General features: G+C 37.7%; 1 long non-coding RNA gene across 3 annotated transcripts in view; it reads right to left on the bottom strand.

The window, feature by feature from the left end:
* The window catches only part of LOC110351634 (uncharacterized), a 162,048-nt gene that overhangs the window by 7,725 nt on the left and 129,019 nt on the right, over window positions 1–25,304 (bottom strand). For all 3 annotated transcript variants that reach the window (XR_005262802.2, XR_005262803.2, XR_011805855.1), the window contains one exon: window positions 7,431–7,508. This is a non-coding gene — a long non-coding RNA (uncharacterized lncRNA). The remainder of the gene's footprint in view (window positions 1–7,430; window positions 7,509–25,304) is intronic.

Genomic DNA, 25,304 nt, shown 5'->3' with positions numbered 1-25,304 from the left:
TTTTGCAATTACTAATGTGGGTAATGTTCGAAAGATTTAAGTTGGCTATGATTAGATTCTGAAATGGATGTACATGCCTAGCAAAACCTTCTGTGGGGGAAAAGAAGGAGCGAGAGGGAGAGGAGAGGAGGAGAGGAGACAGCTTACATGTAACTTCTGACTGAAAAAAGCCAGCAGACCACCAATTTAATCAAATCCCATAACTCTTTTTTTTTTTTTTTTTTTTCTTTTAAAGCAAAGAGCGTTTAAAAGCAAAATACTTCAGTGTCTTCAAGCACAAGACCTCCCACAAGCTCACAGCGAAGCGCACCTCCTAACCACTAATGTGGTTGCATTTCAGCCTTCTAATATGTATCAAATGAATGCTGAAGTTGAAAATAATAAGTAAACAACTACTCCTTCAACATTTCCTTCCCTCCAAAGTATTATTAAATGGTGGCAAAATACCTTTATGTCATGTATTATCAGCTCATCATCAGTTTTTTTATTTTTTTTTCCTTTCTCCTCCCCCCCACACCCCCATTTCTGCAGATTTTCTCACATTTTTGAATTGTTTTCTGCACTCCCCAAGCTGGCTTGAAACCAAAATTAACACACCTTTATTTTTGATATTTGGGTTTTGGACGTGAGAGAATGGACAGATGAAGATTGTTAACATAGGCCGTGGCTTCATTTTTAGTGTCTCAGCTCTGTGTGTTTAACAGAGCCCTTTCAGATGGTTAGTGATGCTGTGAGAGAAGGAGACAGGGCCAGTGACTAGAAGACCGTCTGTTGAGTTTCCTTGGTCCCACGTTGCTTTAGCTGGACAGATAACTCCCCAAGTTTACCAGATGGCTCCTTTTTCAGTTTATATTTAGATTTAGATTCAGAATTTAGGAGCCTTATCTAGAACCAAGGCAGAGTCTCCAGGCAAAAATAAATACAGATCTTTCGAAAAACTTTGGTCTGAGATGATATGCCAGTGTGTCCCAGGGCAGAAGCAGCAGGAAGGAGATCTGGGGCTAAACACCCTTCTCACACTATCATCTTTCTCTAGAAAAGTAGGGAAACAAGCCTTTGTGTGACTTTTCTTCTGTCTATGTTTCTGTAAAGCTCTTCTGGGGAGACTGGGAGAGGAGATAAAGTATTGGGATAGATGGGGACAATTATGCTAAAATTCTGCGGAAGAAGAGGTATAAAGTTAATGGGGTTGGAAACCACATTAATTTTCATCTCACTCTGCTCTTCTGAAGACCTTTAAAAAGGGGCAGTGGCAGAAGCCAGGGGAAGGCCAGTAAAATCATATTGTAACCTGAGGAAAGCCAGAAAAGACATTTTTTCTGCTTTGTCTATTTTCTAGGGCAGTCTGTCTTCTAGTCACTACATGAGGACTTGTTAAGTCTTTGTTGGAACTTGAGGGAGGAAGCCCTTCACCCCTTGCCTCAGAAGAAATGATTTGGGACAGAACTTGATCAAAAGTTACCCTGGGCATTTGCATCAGGTGGCTTCTTTCATAGAGTAGATTTATAAGAAGAGACTGTAGGCATGCATTGTCCTTTCACCAATTTCTACAGCTGGGGGTAAAACATTTATTAAATTATTTTTAAATAAATAAATAATTGCCCATGAGAGACACATAACATTGGAGAAAAATTATATTTTCCAGTTTATGTAATTCACGTCCTAGAAAACAACAAAGAAAACTTAAAAAGCTCTCAAGAGACAATGGGCTCTATTCTGTCCTCACATGCATGGCTTAGTTATGAGTGGGCTTAGAGCCAGCTTCTGTGCTCAGCCTCACACGTGCAATTTCCTCTGACTTAAACAGAGCATATATTTTTATGGGCAGAATCTGGCCTTTTTGTGTATGGGAATTAATTATTATGATTTATTTATTATGTGTATGGTATTATAAGGACCAGGGATCCATTGTTTCGCATCTTGGGAGACAATGCTCAGTATTCTGTCCACTGCGGAGATTATGGTCCAGGAAAGCCAGCAGCATGTCTTTGGTGTGAGCAATCTAACTATTGGTCCTGCACACAGTTATCTTTTCCAATGTTAAAGAAGCATACATAAATTTCAGCAACCTAGAAAATAGTTGATTTTCTTGATATGAATTATCCATCACCTGCAGTTTTCCTTGGGCTCTGACTCAGACTTCAGAGAAGGCTTAGATAGCTGACAAATCCCCTGTATCCTTTTCCCATTCCTCCTTGCCCCCATCCTGACAGTACTTGCCACTCCCAGATTCACCAAACAGTAGTCTTCATCCTTAAAACTGATTTAACCTGGGCAGGTATTTGATCTTGTTTCAAGCACCTGCTTTTAACAGGATATACACACAGCTGGATCCAGCTTCTACCCATATGCTGTTTTACTTGACTTGAATATATATTTTTGTGGGCACAGCCTGTCCTTTTGGGGTATGGCTCTAGACAGGCACAGGAGCCCAGCTGGCTCACTTTGCTCAGGGTTTGTAAGTATCTTGGTAGAGGGAGGAAAGGGGGAGGAACTTGAAGGAACAGAAGCCAGTGGCCTTTCTGTTCTGTTGAGGGAACATACCCAACATCTGACACAGCACTGCAAACAGCTGGAGGGTGTTGTTGTGTAGGAACTGCACAAATCATCTCTTCCTTTGAATGAATCTCTGTATCAACCATTAAGTTGGATAGGGCTTGAGCAAACTGCTCTAGTGAAAGACATCCTGGCCCATCCAGGGGGTTGTAGTAGATGGTCTTTAAAGGTCTTTTCCAACCCCAACCAGTCCATGATTCTAGATTCTATACAGTGCTTTGTTATTAGGGATTGGAATAATGCAAGCAGCCCTATGGCACGTATGAAACCAGAGGGACTCAGGGACTTACTCACGCTCCTGGATGGGGATGGAAGATTGGGGGCAAGGCAGAGGGCTTTAAGTCCTCAGAAAAGATCCAAAACAGCATGTTCAGTCTCCTCTGTATGTTGGATGGCTGTCTGCATACCAGCTAAGTATGGCTAGGGTTCTGCAGGTCTGAGAGGAAAGGGTTTCAGGGCAGGGAGCAGAGCCAGATCAGCTGCTCTCTGTTCCTTGCCACCTCTGGCACCTTTCCCAGTGGAAGTCAGAGAGGGAATAAACACACAAAGAAGTGGTGCAGCTCCAACTCCCCAAGAGGAAATCAACATTTTTTCAAGCTATATGATTCTTGTTTGTAGCTACGTGACACGTTACTTAATGACTGTGAAATACTGCATTGTTCTGAGTTTGAAGATGCATACATCTTTGGAGGACCACTCTCATTTTTCTAAATGCTTTTTAAATGCAACATTTACAAACACCTTCATTTTCTTGTTGTTGCTGACTCGTTCATTGACATTTTAAGCTAAGCAGCATATGGCTTATAGCTTTGTACAAGCAATTGTACACAATTCATACATTTTCTGGAATTAAAAATCCTTGAAAACATGATGACAATTTTCAGAACTATAGGTTTATTCTTAAACCTAGGGTTTAAGAACCCGTGAGGTCTATTCTTCATTTTTACAGATTTTTCCAAGTGATCTAAAACAAGTTGCTCAGGGCATCCTAATTTCCTAGCTGCAAAATAATAGTAAAAACACAGGTGGATATTTAGATGTTTAATTCCCAGATGTGTTCAATGTACTTTGTGGTCTTTGGATCTAGGGTATTACTGGAATATAAGGTATTAATTATTGTTATCAACATCTAAAACATCTCTTGCTGAAGATTTAAATCAGCTTCCCCTGGAAAAGTAGGAAATAGGATTTAAAAGAACCTCCTGAATCAAGTTCAAGGCCCAGCTTTTGCTGTCATCCACACATCACATAATTGGTTTCATGAAGTGCTCAAGTTTCACATTGGGACCAGCTAAGTTTCTTGCTCCCCCTGCTTCTGTTGGAGGGCTGCTCCAGGATTTTGTTCTAGTACTTCCTCCTAATTTCCTGTTTAAGTTTATTCATGGCCATCTTATAACCATTTACTCTTATGTCAACATTATCCTTTAAATAGCTGTTCTGACTCCTTGTATATTTATAGACAACAATTATGTTCTCTCTCACTCTTGGTTTTGTTTATGTGAATAATACTTAATAATACTAAGGGAGAGTGAAATACTTCTACTCTCCCTTATCAGATATCATTTCCTTCTCATCCCAATACACCTTTGAGCTTGTCCCACTTTGATTTTATTTTCTCACACATTGGTGACTGAAGTTGTACATTGGTTGCCTGTACTTTGCCTAGAAAAATAACATTCAATGAAACAAACGAAGAAACAAAAAAAAATCAACACAATAATATTGCTAGATAACTCTCCCTCATCACACTTTTGTTTCATCTAAATCTCATAGGCATATTTCATTAACAAGAAGTGTTAAATATGGAAAAATCTATATTTTTCCCAGGGGTCGGTGTTGGAGCCCATCCTCTTTAATATCTTTATTGATGATTTGGATTTGGGAATTGAATGCACCTTCAGTAAGTTTGCTGATGACTCCAAGCTGGGGGAAGTGTTGATCTGCCAGAGGGTAGCAAGGCCCTGCAGAGGGACATGGACAGGTTGCACTGATGGGCAGAGGTCAGTGGGATGAGGTTCAACATGGCTCAGTGCAGGGTCATGCACTTTGGCCACAACAACCCATGCTACAGGCTTGGGGGAGAGTGGACAGAAAGCTGTGCAGAGGAAAAGGATCTGGGGGAGCTGACAGATGCTCACCTGAACATGAGCTGGCAGTGTGCCTCGGAGGCCAAGAAGGCCAGTGGCATCCTGGCTTGTAGCAGGAATAATGTAGCCAGCAGGACTAGGGAGGTGATTGTCCCCCTGGTACTCTACTCAGGTGAGGCTGCACCTCGAGTAAAGTGTTCACTTTTGGGCTCCTCACTACAAAAAAAACCAACATTGAGACCCTGGAGCGTGTCCAGAGAAAGTCTATGAAGCTGGTGAAGGGCCCAAAACACAAGTTCTGTGAGGAGTGGTTAAGGGAACTAGAGTTCTTTAGAGAAGAGAAGGCTCAGGGGAGACCTTATTGCTCTCCACAGCTACCTGAAAGGAAGGTGTGGGGAGCTGGGGTTTGTCTTCTTCTTGCAGATAACTAGTGATAGGACTAGAGGAAATGACCTCAAGTTGCACCAGGGGAGGTTCAGGTTGGAAATTAGGAGACATTCTCAGGAAGAGCAGTCAGGCATTGGGATGGGTTGCCCAGAGAGGTGGTGGCATCACTGTTGCTGGGGGTGTTTAAAGAAAGGTTGGACCTGGTGCTTAGGAACATGGTTTAGTGGGTGACATTGGTTATACCAGATGGTTGGACCAGATGATCTTGGAGGGCTTTTCCAACCTTAATAATTCTATGATTCTATGACTCTATGACATTGTTTAAGTACATAAATTGTACCTCTTCTTTTAGTCAACCACTTAAACTAGATGTATAAACACCATTTTTTTTCTTAGACCTCAAGCTTCCCTTCCCTTCCCTTCCCTTCCCTTCCCTTCCCTTCCCTTCCCTTCCCTTCCCTTCCCTTCCCTTCCCTTCCCTTCCCTTCCCTTCCCTTCCCTTCCCTTCCCTTCCCTTCCCTTCCCTTCCCTTCCCTTCCCTTCCCTTCCCTTCCCTTCCCTTCCCTTCCCTTCCCTTCCCTTCCCTTCCCTTCCCTTCCCTTCCCTTCCCTTCCCTTCCCTTCCCTTCCCTTCCCTTCCCTTCCCTTCCCTTCCCTTCCCTTCCCTTCCCTTCCCTTCCCTTCCCTTCCCTTCCCTTCCCTCTTGTTAGTTCTTCTTAGCTTTGTGTAATCAGCGTATTTAATTAATGCATGGTTTCTTTCCTGTACCATGGTTATTAATAAAAATATGACTATACAAAAAGACCAGTCCTGTGTAGGACTCCACTACTAATCTTGGTCCATCTTGGTAGGTCCTTTTCCAGCACAACCCTGTGGTCAACTCTTTTTCAGTCAGTTCCTTACAATTCTTCTAACTGATCTGTTTTTTCCCAGGTTTAAATAATACCCCTCCTCCCTGCAGCTCACTATAACATGATTTATGGATGCCCACAGACTTGAGATCTATTGTATTTCCTTTCTTAAGAAAAAAATCCACACCATTATTTATGAAAGAAAGTTATCTGGGCAGTATGGCATGATCTATTTTTGGTAGAAAACTGATGTATTTCACCACACCTCTCATTTCTTTCAAAATTCATTTTAAAATGTGGCTCGCAATGAGACAGTATTATGAATCTGAATACATGCTGCAACAATCGTACTTGGTACTATAATGGGTTAATCACTGCAGTGCAGGAGGCTGATAGGGAGCCACAAGAAGGTGCATGCCTTAATGAGGAGCTGGTAAGAAGCCCTGGGGCATGGAATAGGGGCTAATATAAAGGGAAAAAAATACAAAAATAAATAAATAAAAACAAACCATAAAACACAGAGTAGTATAGAAAGCTGAGTAACCCAAATAAAGATACATTTACTCTTTACTCATTTATGCTGCAATTACTGTCTTGCATGAACAACAGGCCTTGCACAATAACCATCTAGAAAAAACTCTGAAACACTCAAGTAACTCAAGTAACATGATATTACCGTGTACATGGGATATTTCTGTCTTAGACTTAATTTTCCATGCTTAAGGTTTCACTGGCTGTCCCTACTATGTTCATAAGAACAATGGTGAGCTCTCAATTAAACTGAAAATGCAGACTAAAAATTTCACAGTGGAGCAGTCCTTAGATTGGTAGACATAGTGTTCTTTTAGTCAATACTTTTGATTTCTGGGGATGCAATCTGTTTCCAGGCTCCTTTATTTTAAAACAGTAATTTCTGAAATATATCAAGTTCATTTGAACTGAGAGTCCAGAACTATTTGAAAGAACTATCTCTAACATGTGGTTCAGAATAGATCCCCTGCAAATGTGCATTATGCAATGACACTGATCAACTTCACAAGAAGTTGTTCAGGTTTTCAGGTAAGACTACATTCAGTTACAATCTCAGAAGGGTCAGTAACATCTCAAATGTATTATTTGTCTTAGTGTTTTGGATAAATCAGGTTGTTCTTCCTTTTTTTCTTTTGCGTGTGTGTTTGCGAGGTTGGGAGAGCAAAGACAGAGCTGTAGAATCCTTGAAAGACATGAGAAGAAAAAGACAAAGCAAAACTAAACCAAAGCTGTTAGACCTTCTACAAACGTTTGGCTTTGTATCCTGTCCAAAATAGTTCATCAATCTCTTGCTAACCCTACTACTTTATGCATCAACTAGATACCATTCAATTATATTTTATCCAACAGTCTTTTTATTAAGTTGATATTTTGCTTTTAAAACTGGCACAAGTGTGGTGTTTATAATACATATGTTCTTCACAAATTATTAATTATTGGACATTCTTTTCTAAGATTGATTAATTGTAATAATAAATCAATATTACTGTACTTAGAACTAGGAACAAAATCAGACTTACCGATTATTTTGATATCCACATAAGTAAACCATGGAGGTAGCTTCCATGTCAAAGAATATGATCCTCAAAAACCCATTTCTGTAAAACAAAGGTAATTACATAGTCTTTAAGTAAAAACAAAACAAAACAAAACAAAACAAAACTGGAGTCTCACTGAGATATGAAACTAGAACAATGTAAAAGAGTGTTTACCTAAACACCAGCTCTATGCTTTTCCTTTCCCGTACATTTATTCTCTTTTTATTCTTCTATTTTTTTCCCCGCTACCAGTCTTTTCCTCTTGACCCTCTACCCTTCTGTTTCCTCCTTTCTCTCTTTCAGAAAGAGAAGAACCTCAGAAGCTTTGGTGACAGCGAGTAGCATCAATGGTACAACTGGAAAAATGCCTGTTATTATTTTCTGTTGTCTTGCTCTGTCTTGTGCTCTTTCTCTTCTTTCCCTTAGAAAATGCTGTACAGGATCATACACAGGTCTCGCAGGTCTCGCAGGTCTAATATTCAATCTCTCTGAAAGTACCAGCATATCAGGTCTCCTCCTGTTCTTTAACAGAGACTGACCTAAAGCTTGAAGTGTGGGATTAATATCCCTCTTACAAAACAGATAACTACAAGTATTTTGTACTGTCTGTATAACTATCTTACAGAGCCCTTGGCCTCAGTGTCACACAAGGGCAATTATTGCCACAGGCTAATTACATGCTGTGGCTGGGGAGGGGAAGTATTTTCTTTTCATGAGTTTCCAAAGCCCAGCTTTTACTTTCAGGCAGTATTTCCTTAGCCTCATATAATGATAGGACAGGGAGGATGCAAGTTCCTGATACACCCCTGCTAATTGTTTTGGAAAAAATAAATAAATGAAAAAAAATGCAAGCTTCTATTTTGTCTCCTTCTTTTATTTTCAAAGTCTCCCATTCACTATCTGTTACTAATGTTTTTATTGCTGAATAGCCTTAGCTTTGCAGAGTCTCTGCACTAGGTATTGTATAAACATTTAAGAAAGCAATATCTTGCTCTGAGCAGCTATAGCCAACGCACTCATTAAGGAGCTGTTGACTCTAAATGTGCCATGCACACGTGTGGCTGTGTGCCCTAGAGTGGGATGTCCTCCCATAAAAGCAAGATCAGTATTACTCAGCTGTTTGCTGACATACATCCCCCTGCATGGACTCCTTGATGTGCAGTATGTTGTAGTGTGCTGCATCCTGTGACTCGAGCCTGTGGGTGGCAGGGAGTGACAAGGAGTCAGCAGAGCTTCAAGGTTGGCCACCGCAGTGGGTTGGGAATCTCTCATAGCCCAAAGGCAGGATGCCACATGAACCCCAGGGGCAGCAAGCCTGGGGCAAGACGCCCCCTCTCTGAGGGAAGCAAGTCCTCAAGAAAAGGAGAGAGAGAGCTGCCATGAGCAAAGTCCTGGGGGAGGAAGAGGCAGGAGAAGATTGCAGTGCAGTTCACCAACTGTAAGGGAAGTGTGGGAGGGGAGGATCTGGTAGTAAATAGAAACAGATGGGCAAGTTCACAGGAGAGGAGGTGGAAGAAGAAAAAATGACTTTCTTTGGGAGGATGGTGGGAATTAAGGCTGGAAAGCTCAGAGAAGGCGAAGTATCCTCCTGTTTCAGATAAGTTTTGTCCCTAATACTAAAATTCAGGAAAGACAGGTCTTCCATCAGCCCCTGAAAGAACTTACATACTAATAAAGTAAGAATAAAAACATGTTTGATTTTCCACTAAGCTGATAATAGGTACGTTAGCATATGTATGAATAGCTTATATATATGTATATGATCTCAATTTTTTTTTTTGATGGTACTTTTTCACCATTTCATCCCAGACTCAGCCACATTCTGCCACATCCTCAAGAAACAAAACACCACTTGTTTCCCAACAACAAGGAATGGTCTAGATGCAGTAGCCTAAGTAATGAGGAAATGCAGGTGAATTAATTTTAGGAAGCTCCAAGTGAACAGCCTACATAAAATAGTAAAAACAGTAACTCTGAATATTATTGAATGGAGAATCAATTCCTAAAGAATCATTTTCTATTAAAAAAAAAAAAACAAAACAAAACACAAAACAACAAAACAAAAACAGTACATCAAAAATCTTATCAAATTATTCTTAAAAATTAATTCAGCTAGGGCAGATCTGCATACAAACTTCTATGAAAGTGATTAAATTGGTACTCATCTATATTCTTGCTATGCTGTTGAGTATCTGTGTATGGACAGTTATTGTGGCATATAACTCTCTTCTATTGATTTTTCTTAAATTATCATTATATTTATTTATTTATTTATTTTACTATAATCTGTTACCCTTACTGTATAAAAGGAACAAAGAGGGACTTGAATGAAATTAATAAAGAAAATAATAAAATAAAAGCCTATATCATTAATTTTGGTCATTGTGGCATGTAGAAAAGTTTCTGTAATTTAACTCCCAAACTCACTGTTTCTGTCCATCTACAGTTGCTACAGGACTGATGCTGATGATGCAGAGAAGTCCTCCAAGTGACTGAAACATCTATTCCTCAAAACTACCAGTCTACCACAAGTTAATTGCTTATCTTGCAGGCTCTCCTAATCTCTGTATGAGTGAAGAGAGAAAAAAAAAAGAGATGAAGAGATGTAGCTGGATATGCTATTAGGGGTAATGTTCAAACAAGAATGTAATATACAAATATTACTTTAAACCCTATCCCATCAAGAAACCGCTGAGACCTCTAATTCTTGTGATGATACCTTCGGGAGCTGTAGGGCATCTCGAAAACATTGCTGCATGTAACAGTAAGTCTTTAACAGCATGTGAATGAAAGTATTGTATTGCAGGAATATCACAAGAAATAATCCATGTAGTTGATCATTTCCATTTCCATTTAACAAACAATTTGTTACCCAGATACAATTGTTACTGTGGAGATTCCATAAGCTTAAATTTGGGATGATATAGTAATTTGAGAGATGCATTTCAAACATCAGCTAAGGGAACTCACTGGAATGCTGAGACATAAATATATCTGCATGGAAATCAGGGGAAATAGGGAATTACTGGCACTGTATTTAAAAACAGACAAAAAATTATAAAACTTTATATAAATATAGACACTTTTACCCAGGATGCAGGAGACTAATCAAGTTTCTTGTGATGAAAATTTCTTTTTTATTATCATTATTGTCTATTATTTGCATTGTGATATGCCTTCAGGCCCTGCACTAGAAGCCAGGTTCCATTATAGTGGATATCGAGCATGTAATGAAAAGACAGCCTCCCCCTCTGTAGCGTTCTTGAGCTAAATTTATGTCTATATTTCAGGCAGAAGACAGAAGTGACTGCATGCAGCAAGGAGATACTGGAGTCAGTTTTAAGTTAGGCAGTTTGGTAACCTAGCCCCAGGAATGGGGGCTCAGTAAGGGCTAATTACCCTTCCTTCTTAGCAGATTTTGCAAAGGTGGCTGGGAAAAAAGCAAAAAGTGAATCTGGAGGGGAAGAGAAAAGACTAAAGAGCAAGGATAGCTGGCACTGTTATCAGATTTTGCATGTAAACAAATGGCTCAGGAGCACATAAGGTGTAGAGGGAAGGGAAGGTTAGAGGTAAATATAGAGTTTGCAGTTAGACCCTGTCTAATGGCAAAATCCCTGCTGGAGGGTAGCTGTGTAAATTAGCCTGCCATCTTCGCTGTACACAGGATGCTCCTGGTGGAAGAACATGCAGCTAGCATCCCTCGATGCCACTAGGGATTAATTGAGCATAATGTCTTTTGGAAAGTAACAGCGTTTTCTTGGAAGGCAACAAGGGAAAACGGATAGTTTTGCTGTGTAACTGAGTTTCATAATGAAATGTTGCCATACGGTGAATCCTTGTTGCCTCATTACTCTTAAACCTTTATTAAAAAAAGCTTTTTAATTGTATTACTTAATTGTTTAATTTGAGGATCTTACTGCACAGTTCCATACCAGATATATGTTTGGCCTCTCCTGCATGTGACAGAATAGTACTCAGAAGTTGGGGATATGAAAATTAAGGTCAAAATAAACTGTTTTCTCTCCTTTCTGCATACACATTGTGGCACAGTCTAATTTTATTGCCCATTACTCTTAGTCTGTTTTGACATTTTGCAAATCCTCAGATGAAGTGTTTAACCTGGAAATGTAACATGTCCATAACATTTATGTTATTCTGTAGTGTTTGGTTCTTTGAGATCCAAATATCAGGGGATGCTTAAACAAAACTTAGGAAATTTTTAAAGTAAAGAGTTTCAATCTTACATAGTCTTAGAAAAAAGTGTGTGGATAGAGTGCTAAAAAAGAGGATTCTCCATTCAGCATGAATAGAAACTCATTTTCAAATGGTTATAAGTGGCTATTTAATAATTGGTAGTTTTAAAGTTAAGCACAAGCAGACAACATTTTTAAATTTAAGTGGTCAGCCTTTTGTGTTAGACTAAAGAAAAAAGTTTTAAGACATTTTAATTGGGCTTGAAAGGATCTGCATATTGACAGCAACTGCTCTGTACATTCAGCACTTTCTTTTCTACTAGATTTCTTTTTGACTTCTGTTGTGATTTTGATTTATGCAGCTTTTGCTGGACTGGACACTCCAAACTGTTACACACTTCGAGGTGAAAAAATGTATGGGTAACAGGAACTAAAATGATAGTGCAACATGCAGGAAAATTCTGGGTGAACGCAAGGGGTGAAATCTTAGTGCTACTGACATAGATGCGAATCTTGTTTTGCAATTCGTGAACCCAGAAATATATATGGGAATGTTACAATATTGTCTGAGAAATGACAACAAATGGCAAGGTAAAGGTCAGCATCTCCTTCACTACTGATAATAACATGACTGACTTTGAAATCCATTCATTCAGCATTTGTTTTCACGTTATTTCTATAATTCAGTGTAAAGTAGGAAAATTGCTGGCTTGCGTCCCTTGGTGTTTTGGTGAAGCAAAGGAGCCAGGAGAGAAGGGGAAACAAAGTGAAGGTAGTTTTATTAAAAAAGGAAATATAGTATATCCATATCTTCTTCTGCATCCCAATAAAATCTGAAAATTTTCTTCATGCTCAATGGAACCAATTTACTTACCTTGGATATCTGTTACAATTAATGAAGGTTTTTATAGGTTAGCTTGACCAGTCTTGGTTACTAGCATGGTACTAATGCCTTGGTTTTCCATAGACTGCTGCCACCTTTCATTAAATAAATGTCAGCTTTCTTAATCAAAAGAAATGTTAATGCAGTTATACTAAGAGACTGTAGAAATCAACCTGATCTGGAACAATAGGTCTTCTCAAAGAAGTTTCTTTCATTATATGTAAATTAATGGTAGGTTGAGGAGCATATCTTTCTGATATACATGTATTTACCAATACATAACACAGAAGTTGATAATAACAGGGAACTTTTCAGGTCTGTTTACTGTATTAATGTTTCTGAGTGGCTTACAACAAGTAATTAAACCATTGGCCTTACAACATCCTTTTATATGAAGTATGGTCAGTGAACAAAATTACACATTACATTTTTAGCGTTCTTCAGATATCTTAATTCTGAGCTATCACTCTTGTTTAATATTAGCATTGTTGTACTGCTTTGTATTCCCATTCATGGACACTACTGAGATAGATGGGGTAGAAAACACAGAAAAAATACAGAAATTGACTCTTTAAAAGCTTGAAAGAAATATAGAAATTCACTCTCATTTAGCTTGAAAGCTAGGCATAAGTTGGGAGGCAACAGTTGAAGAAACAGATAATTAAGGGTATATCAGAAACAGGCAATACAGGTCGATATGGTAGGCAGTGTGCGCAAGGGACTAAAGAGTAATTATAAATTGCATTATATGTACTAAGTGACTGCTCAAGGTAAACAAATATGGTTTCAGTAACTAATTGATATTCAAATAGAAAATAAATAACAAGCAACTGAGCATTATAAGGCTCTAATTCCATTAAGGGTTCAGGTGATCTCATAACAGACAGCTCAGCTTTGCACAGATAGCCGCCCTGATGGACACCAGCACCCTTGCTGAACCTAATGGAAATTACCTGGAATCTGTCCAGGCATCCTCAGTGTTGGCTTGTGTGAGTGAAGTGTTTTGTTTGTTTGTTTGTTTGTTTGCTTGTTTTCTGTTACTAGAGCTGCTCAATGGAATTATAGCCTTTTGTACTCTTACACTTTCCTCTTATTTATGTGTAGTACCAACTCCACTCCACTACGTACTACACATGCTTCCTTTGACACCACTTTTTTTCTGTGCCTCAGGCTCTTGAAAACTTCCTATATTAAGCTCATATCTCCCAAGCCTTGATGTTTCAGACAAAGAGTCTATTATGACTCCTCTCTTCTGCCTTTGGTGGACTTGCTATGCTATATGAAGTCATACCTAAACTACAGAGCTTTTTCATAGGGGTTGGATGTTGAACAGAGTATCCCATAAATTATGCAGTATCTCTTTTTGGAAACTTGGAGAGCTCTGTGAAACATTTATAAGGCAACCTTGTATAATAGAAAACTGGCATTATATGAGATTTCAGGAAACTGAGATTTGTGAGCATCTCGGAGAAGTTTACACATTAGTATGCAAGGTTCAGACAAACTTTCAGCAGTGTGTAAGAAGGTTCTTCACTGCCCGGCAAGCCAAAGGAAACCTCAGCCCCCAGTGGGCCTCTCTGAAGCAACACACAAATAAGCTTCTCTACTTTTTTGGCCGTCTCTTGTGGAGAAAGGGTTTTAAGCATAGTTATCAAGCTGTTTTCTTGCAGAATGATAGAAATGGAAGTCCTGAGGTGTGTTAATGCTGTCTTACTTTTAGCACTTGACTTAGTTGATGTACTGAGACTGTCTCTCTTCAGGGATGTTCTGAAGAAGTAGCCATTAACAACAAAAACAGCCAATGTGCTGAATGAGTGTGTGGCTAAATCTGGATAGTTTTAATACTGCATACTGCATGTTTCAGACTTCCTGCCTCATGGAAATAGTCATAAATAAACTGCCACCCTCTGTTCCTCATGGAAGTGACATGAAATGTTAAAATACTAGGTGGGGGGCAGCAGAGAATGAGAGAGAGATCCAATTTCATTAACTTGCATGTCTACAAGGGCTGTGCCTGGAGGCCATTGCTGGGTCTGTTAACTCCATGTGCAAAGCACTGAACAAACATAGGAAGAAATAGCTGTCAGCCCAAAGAATCTGCAGACCAAATACAGAAGAAAGGTGAGAAGAACAGAGAAACACAGAAGGGTACACTGTATATGAGATTTGTTTCAGTCATGTAGTCCCACACACAGTAAATTCTGAGGGGGGTAGGGAGGAAGGGGAGAGAGGAAGAAAAAAACCAAACCATAACAACAACAACAAAACCTGACCAGAAGTCCTCAGCAAATACCCTTCAATGCTTTTTTTTTTTTTTTTTTTTTTTTTTTTTTTTTTTTTTTTTTTACCCAGTAACTGGCAGGCAGCAAGCCCTTTTTATGAGAGGATATTGACTACTTCATCTATGTTTCTAAGTTCCCAGTTATCAGTTTGCCTGGCAGAAATTGTAATTCTGGCATCAATGTTACTGCTGATTACCATTTCACAGGTAGCAAAGAAGTCTAAATTGCCAATAATAGTTGTGAAAGAGTTAGTGAATGAAGAGTAGAAGGCTGGCAGAGAGATACAGTAAGGAATTACACAAACTATAAATTGCCTAATTTTGTCATTTGACATATTCCTTTTCCTCTAAAAGTGGGATATTATACAAAACAGGCCAAAATGAGATACCTAAATTGACTTAATCTGTGATAGAATGTTAGGTGCACAGGAATTAATAATATAGTAATCAAAATAAAACATCTTAAAAGAAAAAAATATGAATTAAAATGCTTTTAGCTTTTCAGAAAGGGAATCCCATTGTAATTAGATCATGAACTAAGGCCTTTCACTGCTGCAGATTCATACTGTGCACTATTTAAGTGCCACCTCTTGATTCTCATACTGCAGCTTCTAATAGCAAACCCTGTTCTGCTTTTCTTTGTGCAAACCCAATCACATCACATCAAATTATACAACTAATTAACACAAACTCCTTAAAAAATTGCATATTATTTTGGCAAGCCAAATTAACGTCAGTCCCCTGAAACCATGTTTAGTAATTCCCACTGACTGTAGTAACGCCTACTACTGAGAGAAGGGCTAATCAACTACAGGCTCTCCTGCTGATGAGCTGAACCAAGTAACCAGATGTTTCTGCCTCCTAGGCTAATGAAAATGTCATGCATGTTTTTCTCTCCACCTAGATGAGGAACTAATTCCACCATGGACATGATCTAGGTAGTTCTTTTTAGCCCGGTGTTGCATCGACAGGTCCTGCTAGAGAAGTCTGAGCAGGTATAGCCTTGCTAAAGGCACTCTGGCTTGAACCTAGCTAACACAGCCTGATGAGACAGCCTACGTCTAGGGCTTCCTCACACAGGATATGGTGAGCAGAGGGAAAGCTGATGAACGTCACTATGGAAAAAAATATTTCTAGCATATTGTACTGTATACAAAAGCTGGGCAAAATATGTTTTTTGTGTATTGGTAAGAGGTCCCACCGGCATTAAATTACTTAATGAGATGTCTATTGCAATTAAAAGAGGCATAACATTTGTATTAACATTTTAAAGCTTGCTTATTTCAGGAGTGTCAGTTTACATGAGTCTAAATAGGCAATAATGAACATGACGAAGTATTCCATATTAAAACTGAGTACTGTGTAACTGCCTAGTAAAATCTTAATATTAAACTATACTGTTGAACTTACAGGGCAGTATAAAAGCTTCATATTTAGATTTATCCTATTTTGAATCTCGAATAATGGAGTTACGATTAAATATGAATACAAATGAAAAAAATGCATTTGCGTGTAATCTTACAAAATACATTTACATGATACATTTACTTAAAAAGCTTACAGCATACTTTGATGGATGATAAAGTCATTTTCAGAAACACAAAGCTATAATTTAAAGATACTCTGTAATTATTTAACAGCAATATTTTCTAACTTCAGCTGACTTGTACCTCTCATGCTAGATGTTAGTGATAGATTAATAAACAGTGTATCAGTAAGCACCACTATACAAGCAGCTTATCTGGTGTAGAAAAAAAGATATGCGATACATTTAAAATCCTACATATGGAGGACGGGAGTTAGGTCTGTCAATGCAGCTTTGGTTTGAGAAGTGCAACGAATGTGTTAATTTCAGACCCCCCCACCACACAGCAGCTAAGTATATTCTTTATTTTGTTTTTGAATCAATCTGCAGTAGTATATATAGACTGTAAGCAGAAGTTAGTCTTTTTATATTTTAAATTTCCCTAACATGCTCATTGCTGTATTAACATCTGTTCTGAAACTCCCACCACCACAGCAAGGAGGCATCAATTAACATCAGTTTGGAAGTGACAGATATTCAGTCAGGGAGGAATAAAACTCTATAACAATTTTTTTGCCAGCAAAATCTCATCATGTGTGCAAAGATGTAGTCTACTGGTAGCACCAGTTCAATATTTGAGGAGATGGATCACTGAAAGAGTGAGGTTTGCCTCTCATGAAAGGAGACATGCATGAACCCTTAATTCTAAATTCAAAGATAAGGCCACTGAACTGAGAGTGACCTGGCTCCAGTCCCAGAAAGTTGTGTTTCATTGGATTTAGTTTCGACAGCAGAAAAATCTTGCAGGGTGAGAGGCAGTCTTTCAGACAACCAGGCTCAGTTACCAGTGAAAAAATACAAGAATATTGAAATTTACCCAGGATACTGTGGCTTGCTAGAACAGACTGCGGACTACCTGACACCTGGTAATCCTGCATGTCTTAATGTGCAAGGTAGTAGTTACTGAAACACTGGCGGTTTCTGGCTGGGTTACAGGACCCGCTCCAAGAACAGTGGCGTTGAAAAAAACTTCCGTTTGATCATCAAAAAAGAAAATACGGTGTTTTGCAAAGATCAATGTTCAAGAAGTGAGAGAACAGCCTTGGGCCATCTTGGCAACTGTACAGGCCTTCCAGCAGCTTCCTTTGTTTTCACATGCTATGACTTTACAAAGTAGGGTAACACTGACAAAATAATGGAAAATAAAAAGTGAAAAAATAATCTATACATTGTAATTATATTGCCTTCCTTCAGAAACAAGAAATAAATTCTTAATAAACAAAGAAAAAGAGAGAGAGAGAGAGAGGGGAGAGAGGAGAGAGGAGTGAAATAGACAAAGAGAAGTTTGATTGTTTATTTATTTATTTATTTATTTTTCTGGAAAGCAAAGTGATTATTTCCATGGATAACTAACTAAAGATTTTAGGAGCATAGAAATTTTCAGAAAAAAAAATGTTTATTTTTTAAAAAGGAAACAACTTTGTTTTCAGTGAGGAAAAAGTTACATTTATAAAGTATTTTCTATTGATTTTATTAATGTCTTTGTGATGGAATGACAACTATTGAACAAAGATGTCTGAACTGTGAAGAACTTTGGCTTAGGTCCAATAATTTTGGGGTCAAAAGCCATTGTGATAGACAATGGACATCATTTATAGGGGAGCCAATAGTTTCATGAAATACATTAATAGTAGTTATTCCAGTGGTGAAGGTAATTTTTCAATATAAGAGAAACACTTTTACTGAGAGTAAAAGAAAAAAACCACATATATATATATTTGCAGATAGACAATGAGAGGGAGAAACATTTTAATATTATCAGACAGTTTTGGAAACACGGGAAATTAAATACGTATTTGGAGAGGGTATAATTGAATATTCTTCATTGTCTTGTGGATTCCAGAAAATGAAGGAGATTTTGTTGCCTTACAGAATTATTTCCCTAAACACTTGTTTGTGCCAAAAAGAAAGAGACAAAAATCACTTTGAACAGTTAAAATTAAAAGCAATAATCCTGGACAAAGAGCTGCAATGAAAATCACAGAATCTCACCAAGGTTTGACCCATGCACTTTTTAGTCAGTCAAGAGTCTTTGGAGCCATGTATCGTGCTCTGCTGTTCTTGCTTTTCGGCTTATGTAAAATTGGAAAAGGAAGACAAATTTTAGTCCTAAACACTTTGGTCCATAATAACCAAGTTTAACCTTGAACAGCTGCATTCTGAATAAAATCTTCAATTACCACAGTCTGTAACATGTTCACATCAGCTCTGGGGGTAAAATCTGAAGAAAAGGTAATCCTTCCTGCTGCTAGTTTCTCTATGACTAACTTTTTGTCATTTCTGTTTTTACCAGTTTCATGAACTTTTCAGTGAGGTTACTTGCCTGAGCAGTAAAAATAGATAAAGGTGTATTCACATCAAAAATAATATAAAGGACAACAGCTGAGAAAAACAGTTCTCAGAGAAAGAGCAAAATGATCTAGGATATCTTTCACTTCCTGAAAGCTCACAAGTTTATCCATCATGCTGAATGTCTTGCAGCATGAAGGAATCCTGCAGCATTTGGGATCACAGGAATGTTAACTTGTATCACACTGAAAGTCCATTTGGTCCACTGTCCTGTGAAGAGTGATCAAAGCTGCACACTTCAAAGGAAGGTGCAATGAAGTACGAACAAGACACTTACGGAAATATCCAGCATTTGATTCTTCTTTCTTATTCCAGACAACCAGTGAATGGTTTATGCTTTTTAGCTTGAGAATTTTTGCCTCCTATGCTTCTAAAATTATTATTTTTTAAGTGCCATTGTATACTTTCTTTTCATATACAAAAATGTCTCAATTTCCTTTCTATAAAATTAAGATAAAGTGTAATCTTATTGCATGATTTTCCCTGTTTTTTATCAATATTGTGTTAACTTTATCAATATTGTATTATTGTATATGTATTATTTATCAATATTGTATTAACTTTTCATATTCACATTCATCTATACTAGCAGATAAAATATTTTGGGAAGTCCATAGCCTTTGAGAGACTTAGGTGAGCAAGTTATAACAATCTTTTCAAAAAATTTAATCCCCTTTGCTCGTTGCAATGCAAAAACTTCAAAGGTCAGTTCAGATGGACTTTGCATGCAACAGAGATGTTCATTCAACTTACTGATATACTTCTTATGCAGACAAATTTTAGAATATGTACAGTTTTTAAGATATATTTGCTGTGTATGTATGTTTTTTCCTTAATAATGAAGCAAGACAATGAAAACTGTTAGAGAAGGTAGTTGCTAGGAAAGGATTATCAATAATCCTTTGGTTTGGAGAACCAAAAAGTATTTTGACAGACTTGATATGGCACAGTAAGGTAATTCCTTCATTTTCTCCAGCTATTCCAAAGATAATAAGATGTGTTGGAATTCTTCAAGGAGGAAGAAAATTCTGCTTTGGGCACACATGCTTCACTAAATTTCTGGAGGAAAATGTTTTTTCCTTCTGTGCTCACATTGCATCTAAGAATAAAAAAGAAACAAAATTTCCCTGACAAAGCCTTAGGACAATCCTTCCAGAGTTCTTTTTTGACTGTAAAGATACAAGAAAGTTTAACTGTGAAGTCTACTTAGATTTAATTTTTGTTTTCAGTTTTAATTTCATAGATAACACTGACAGACATTCAGTGCTTTTCTGACATTGGGATAAGACCAAATAGCATTCTGACTTGTGCACTGGAATGTTGAATTGTTTGAGTAAACTGGGATAAGGTTTGTTAGGGGGTTGCTTTTTTTTTTTTTTTTTTTTTTTTAAGGATAAATTTGTAACCATTTGTAACAATGATTACTGATTTTTTTGTGACCTATGATTGGGGCTTGAAAAAGAGCTATATTCACTACCTTGAGTTTAGCAAACGTATTGAATATGAGGAAGGGTGCAAACAAAAAGCCATGGAAGAAGTCAGATTTTGGACTGGGGAGTATTCTGTAAAAAATAATAACAAAGAACTGAAAAAACACTGAAATAAAAGACTGTGATCCAGCTTAGGTCCGCACATGGTAATGCATTATTGAACAGTCATTTCTCCCAGTTAATCATTAAATGCACTCCCACACTCTTAAAAACCAATGTGAGGAACACTTTTGGGACAGAGAGGAAAAGTATACACAATGGATATTTGAGCAAGAAGCATGCAAACCAACAAAATAACAGTCCTCTGTTCTGTATAGCTCTATATTCCTTTACAGCTAGGTTGTTTCATTACTAATTCCAGAGCATTAGTATGTATTGTGTTATTCTGTACAGCTTGTTGTACAGAAACAATTCAATAAATGAAAAGTCTGAATTCTAAGTATTATTATTATTTTTGTTCAGATTTGCTTTGTGATGCAAGATTCTTTTGATTGCCTCAGACCTACAACAATCCCCTGTTGTTTATCATAAATAACAAGTTGTTTTATTTCTCTGGGCTTGCAAGTTTCATTTTCTTCTGTTGCTATAATTTCTATTCATTTTTAACATGAACACATTTTCCTACAAAAGTGGTCTTATATCTAACTGTACCTTGTGATTTGTTGGCTGTGAAAAGCATTCTAGTTGATGGGAAAAGGGTGAAAATCATTCCACCCCCTCACCAGAATGAACTGAACTTTCTAATGGTATATTTTGGTTCTTTTTTTAAAGGGGATAGGTAATGGCTTCCTTCCGACTGCCCATTTGCTAGACATCTTTCTACAATGAATTAGGAAATAAGTTAGTGGTGGTGCCATTAACTTTATTTCCTATGAAACTCTTACTGTACCAACTTGATCCAGCACTGCCAGAAAGGATGTTTTCTTTGCACAACAAGACCTATTTGAAACAGCAGAGTTGGTGTTGATTTGCCCAGGATTGCCACTTTTGCAAAATCTTTGAAAACTGTATAATCTTTCCTTTGAACTGATCTTCTTCATTGTGGGAAAGTAGAGGGAATTATGAAATACATGACAATAACTCATCTCATTTTGATACCTGTCTTTCATCTTTAGTGAAAGCATTGCATATTTTCTGTACTGAAGGTTGAACAACAGTGTTTTCTGACATCAATACTGTAATTTCTAACTATGGTATTTTAGCCACTTTTTCACAATCAAGGTCCTTTAGAGCTCTGATTCTACAGTCAAGGATTCCCTGGTTTTATGAAAACAGACAAACTGAATCATGCTGGTTGTCTGTCCACTCTGTCTTTCTGCACTAGCTCATCAGAGAACATGTGATTTATTCTAATGAACTCCTACTCCTAGAGTTTCCCAGTATTCCCCACCAGAATCTTTAACAAAGATGTGTTCAGTCTTTCTGGTGGATTTTCCCCTTTCAAGGGGAAAAATATGCTCTGAGATACTATAAGATGACCAGAGCTTGGCTTGCTGTCTAGCAAACTGATAAATCTGCATAACCAATTTATACAGTTTTGTAACTGTACAGGAAAATGAAGCAGAGCTAATAGCATGCCTCTGATAAGAGTCTATTGACATTCTATAAATATCCATTTTAAACCTGAAGAATCTAAATCTGATGTTGTGCGGGTGGAAGCACTTTATCTACCATTTCTTATGGTCAGGAATTCCTCTCCCACAACTGAAGAGGCAGCTATATCAGATGGGCAAGAATGTCCCACTGATACGGTGAATTTTCTTCTTTCTTTCTTTCTTTCTTTCTTTCTTTCTTTCTTTCTTTCTTTCTTTCTTTCTTTCTTTCTTTCTTTCTTTCTTTCTTTCTTTCTTTCTTTCTTTCTTTCTTTCTTTCTTTCTTTCTTTCTTTCTTTCTTTCTTTCTTTCTTTCTTTCTTTCTTTCTTTCTTTCTTTCTTTCTCTCTCTCTTTCTTTCTTTCTTTCTTTCTTTCTTTCTTTCTTTCTTTCTTTCTTTCTTTCTTTCTCTTTCTTTCTTTCTTTCTTTCTTTCTTTCTTTCTTTCTTTCTTTCTTTCTTTCTTTCTTTCTTTCTTTCTTTCTTTCTTTCTTTCTTTCTTTCTTTCTTTCTTTCTTTCTTTCTTTCTTTCTTTCTTTCTTTCTTTCTTTCTTTCTTTCTTTCTTTCTTTCTTTCTTTCTTTCTTTCTTTCTTTCTTTCTTTCTTTCTTTCTTTCTTTCTTTCTTTCTTTCTTTCTTTCTTTCTTTCTTTCTTTCTTTCTTTCTTTCTTTCTTTCTTTCTTTTTCTTTCTCTTTTTCTCCCTTCCCTTCCCTTCCCTTCCCTTCCCTTCCCTTCCCTTCCCTTCCCTTCCCTTCCCTTCCCTTCCCTTCCCTTCCCTTCCCTTCCCTTCCCTTCCCTTCCCTTCCCTTCCCTTCCCTTCCCTTCCCTTCCCTTCCCTTCCCTTCCCTTCCCTTCCCTTCCCTTCCCTTCCCTTCCCTTCCCTTCCCTTCCCTTCCCTTCCCTTCCCTTCCCTTCCCTTCCCTTCCCTTCCCTTCCCTTCCCTTCCCTTCCCCCCCCATTTTTCTTTTGGTCGCCTATAGCACAACGTTTTAAACTCTCCTGCAGTCCGAACAAGCAAGCAAGGAGGCAGGCAAATACTTCAGATCTTCTTGCATACTCACATAATCAATAACCTCATTTTTTGACCATATTCCTTTGAACCATATGTAATGGCTGTCTGGGATTTCTCTTCCAATTTCTTCTTCAACCCTTCTTCAGCCCACCAATCTACACTGAGATGACTCTCAACAAAATCTCAGATTGCCTCTATGCTTCCAATGCAGAATTCATTCATATCTAACTTCACATGCCCATTTTATTTTACTTAGTTTTCTATGTCCTTTCTCCTTTGAGCTGTCTGAACACTCTAATATCTTTTCATTATATGCTCTGTTAGATACTCTACACTCTCTCCATCTTCGTGTTTGAAGGCCCTCTGACTCCTTTCCTGATTTTCCTCTCTCTTTGTGCACCCTTTCTGCCCTATGTTTGAATAGTTTTGTCTATAAACATAAATATAGCTATCAGTCCTGTTTTGGGCCACATATATATCTCATTTTCCCAAATTGGCCATCTGTCCCAACAAAACTCTCATCTTTTATAGCTAACGTAATCTTGTGGGTGTCCAGCCATGGGTTCAAGTTCAGCAGAAACAGAACAGACCAGCCAACACCTTTATTTATTTTCCCCATCTTTCCTTGTTTTTCCTGTTTTCATGGACAAATGCTATTTGTGATTTGTGATTCACACCTGTTTCTGATCTATTATATACAGACCATATCTGAGTTTTGCTGACTGTCTGCAATGCATGTCTAAGATGCATCCTGTCTCTCTGTCTCCACGAGTTCTCTACAATTCACCTTAACTTTTATTTGGAGAAATGCATTTTTTTTCCTCTCAAACACTGACAGCTGCTGTTGATTCCTGCTTATATCTATTGTAACCATTATCTATTGGTTCAAGTTCAGACAGGATATTGATGGTGTCCTTTAGGAAATCACTCCCATCAACAATTCTAAAATTCATAAATTCATAAATTAATAAACCACTACCTTCTTCTAAATCTTTAAATCTCTCCAGCTCCAAGTGACTGCTTGAGACCTGAGGAGAGATTCATCTTAATTGTGTACGTCTTCATCTGAACTAGTGTTCTGTTATATTCAGTGGAATATAATACATGTTCTTTGGTGCAAATCAGCCTAACTACAAGTGATTATGCTTCCTTATTAACAGAAAATACAGAAAAACTGCTTAAATGCAGATATATATTTTGCAGTTATTCTAACTAATTTATCTAGTTACCTGACTAAGGGTAGAAATCTGCTATAGACTCAAGTACTTAAATTTAGGCAACTACAGTGTAGGTGTCTACACATACAGTAGATGTTGAAGCTCTTATTATATCAACAGAGTTCTAGTCAGTAGAGTCAGTGGAGCCTGAAGAACAATTCAGATGATCAGATGCCTGCAGCAGAATGAAACGATTCACCCTCTGACTTTTTCTATCTGGAGTTCTAGCCTAACAATCAACATCTGTATGTGTTCTTGGATATCTTTACCTTAAACTGAATCCCACTCTGGCATCTGAACCTGATGCAAATCCTTCCCCAGGTGGTGTGTTCAGGTCAGGTTAACTCTAGCTGATTAACTCATAGGTTACTGGCCTTCTTTGGTTGTCTAGTGTTTTTGTTTTTGTTGTTTTGTTTTGTTTTATAGGAAACAGAGTGACAAAACCACGTTCATTAGACAGTTCAGAGGACTCCCATCTTAGACAAATGTACCAAATTTCCTTCCTGGTAGATTTTCCTTCTAAGGATGATCTCCTACTCCTCAATGATGCTACAGAGAGTATTCCACATCACTGAAATAATCATTAAAGTAGAAGCTGAACTTACAGATAACTCCAGTTAGGTAAAATTAACCTCCATCACAAATGAACACAAATTGTCAACATTTTTTTTTTCACATTGCTGGCAAATGAAACCGCAACCATCACCTCAGTTTACTGTAACACTGGCTCAGCAGACTCTCTTAATGGAACTGTCTCTACTAAATCATTACATTTCTTTCATCTTCATGAATTTGGAACAATGTGCAGTATAAAAATCTTAACAATATCAGCTTTGATGCATACAGAATACAATGGCAATACTTTTACTGACTTGTGAGAGCTAATGGAACACAATTGGGGGATCCTACAGACAATGACTTGTCTTTCTGGAACAGCATCTCAATCAAATGTTACCACCATGAGACTGAAATACTGATTTTTTCTCTAAGAAAAAAGAAATGGTCTTTAAACTGAATGGTGCACCACTTTTCTCCCTTGTGTAAAGTAAAAGAAACAAACTTCCCTCTAAGAAAAACGTATTAAACCCTAATGCTAGTTAATCCAACTTCCCCTGTTGCACACAAAAGAAATGCTATTGCCACCCACACTTCTGCAGAATATTTTATAAAAGATCTCTTCTCTTAAAACAAGGGTCATTTAATTTTTTTTTTCTTTATTCCCCTGCTTATATCTGGCATGATTTCCCATACTTTCC

The sequence above is a fragment of the Anas platyrhynchos genome, chromosome 1 (assembly GCF_047663525.1).
Source record: "Anas platyrhynchos isolate ZD024472 breed Pekin duck chromosome 1, IASCAAS_PekinDuck_T2T, whole genome shotgun sequence".
In the NCBI taxonomy this organism is placed as follows: Eukaryota; Metazoa; Chordata; class Aves; order Anseriformes; family Anatidae; genus Anas; species Anas platyrhynchos.
Note: the sequence above shows the minus strand (reverse complement) of the source record. Positions and strands in the feature narration are given on the sequence as shown.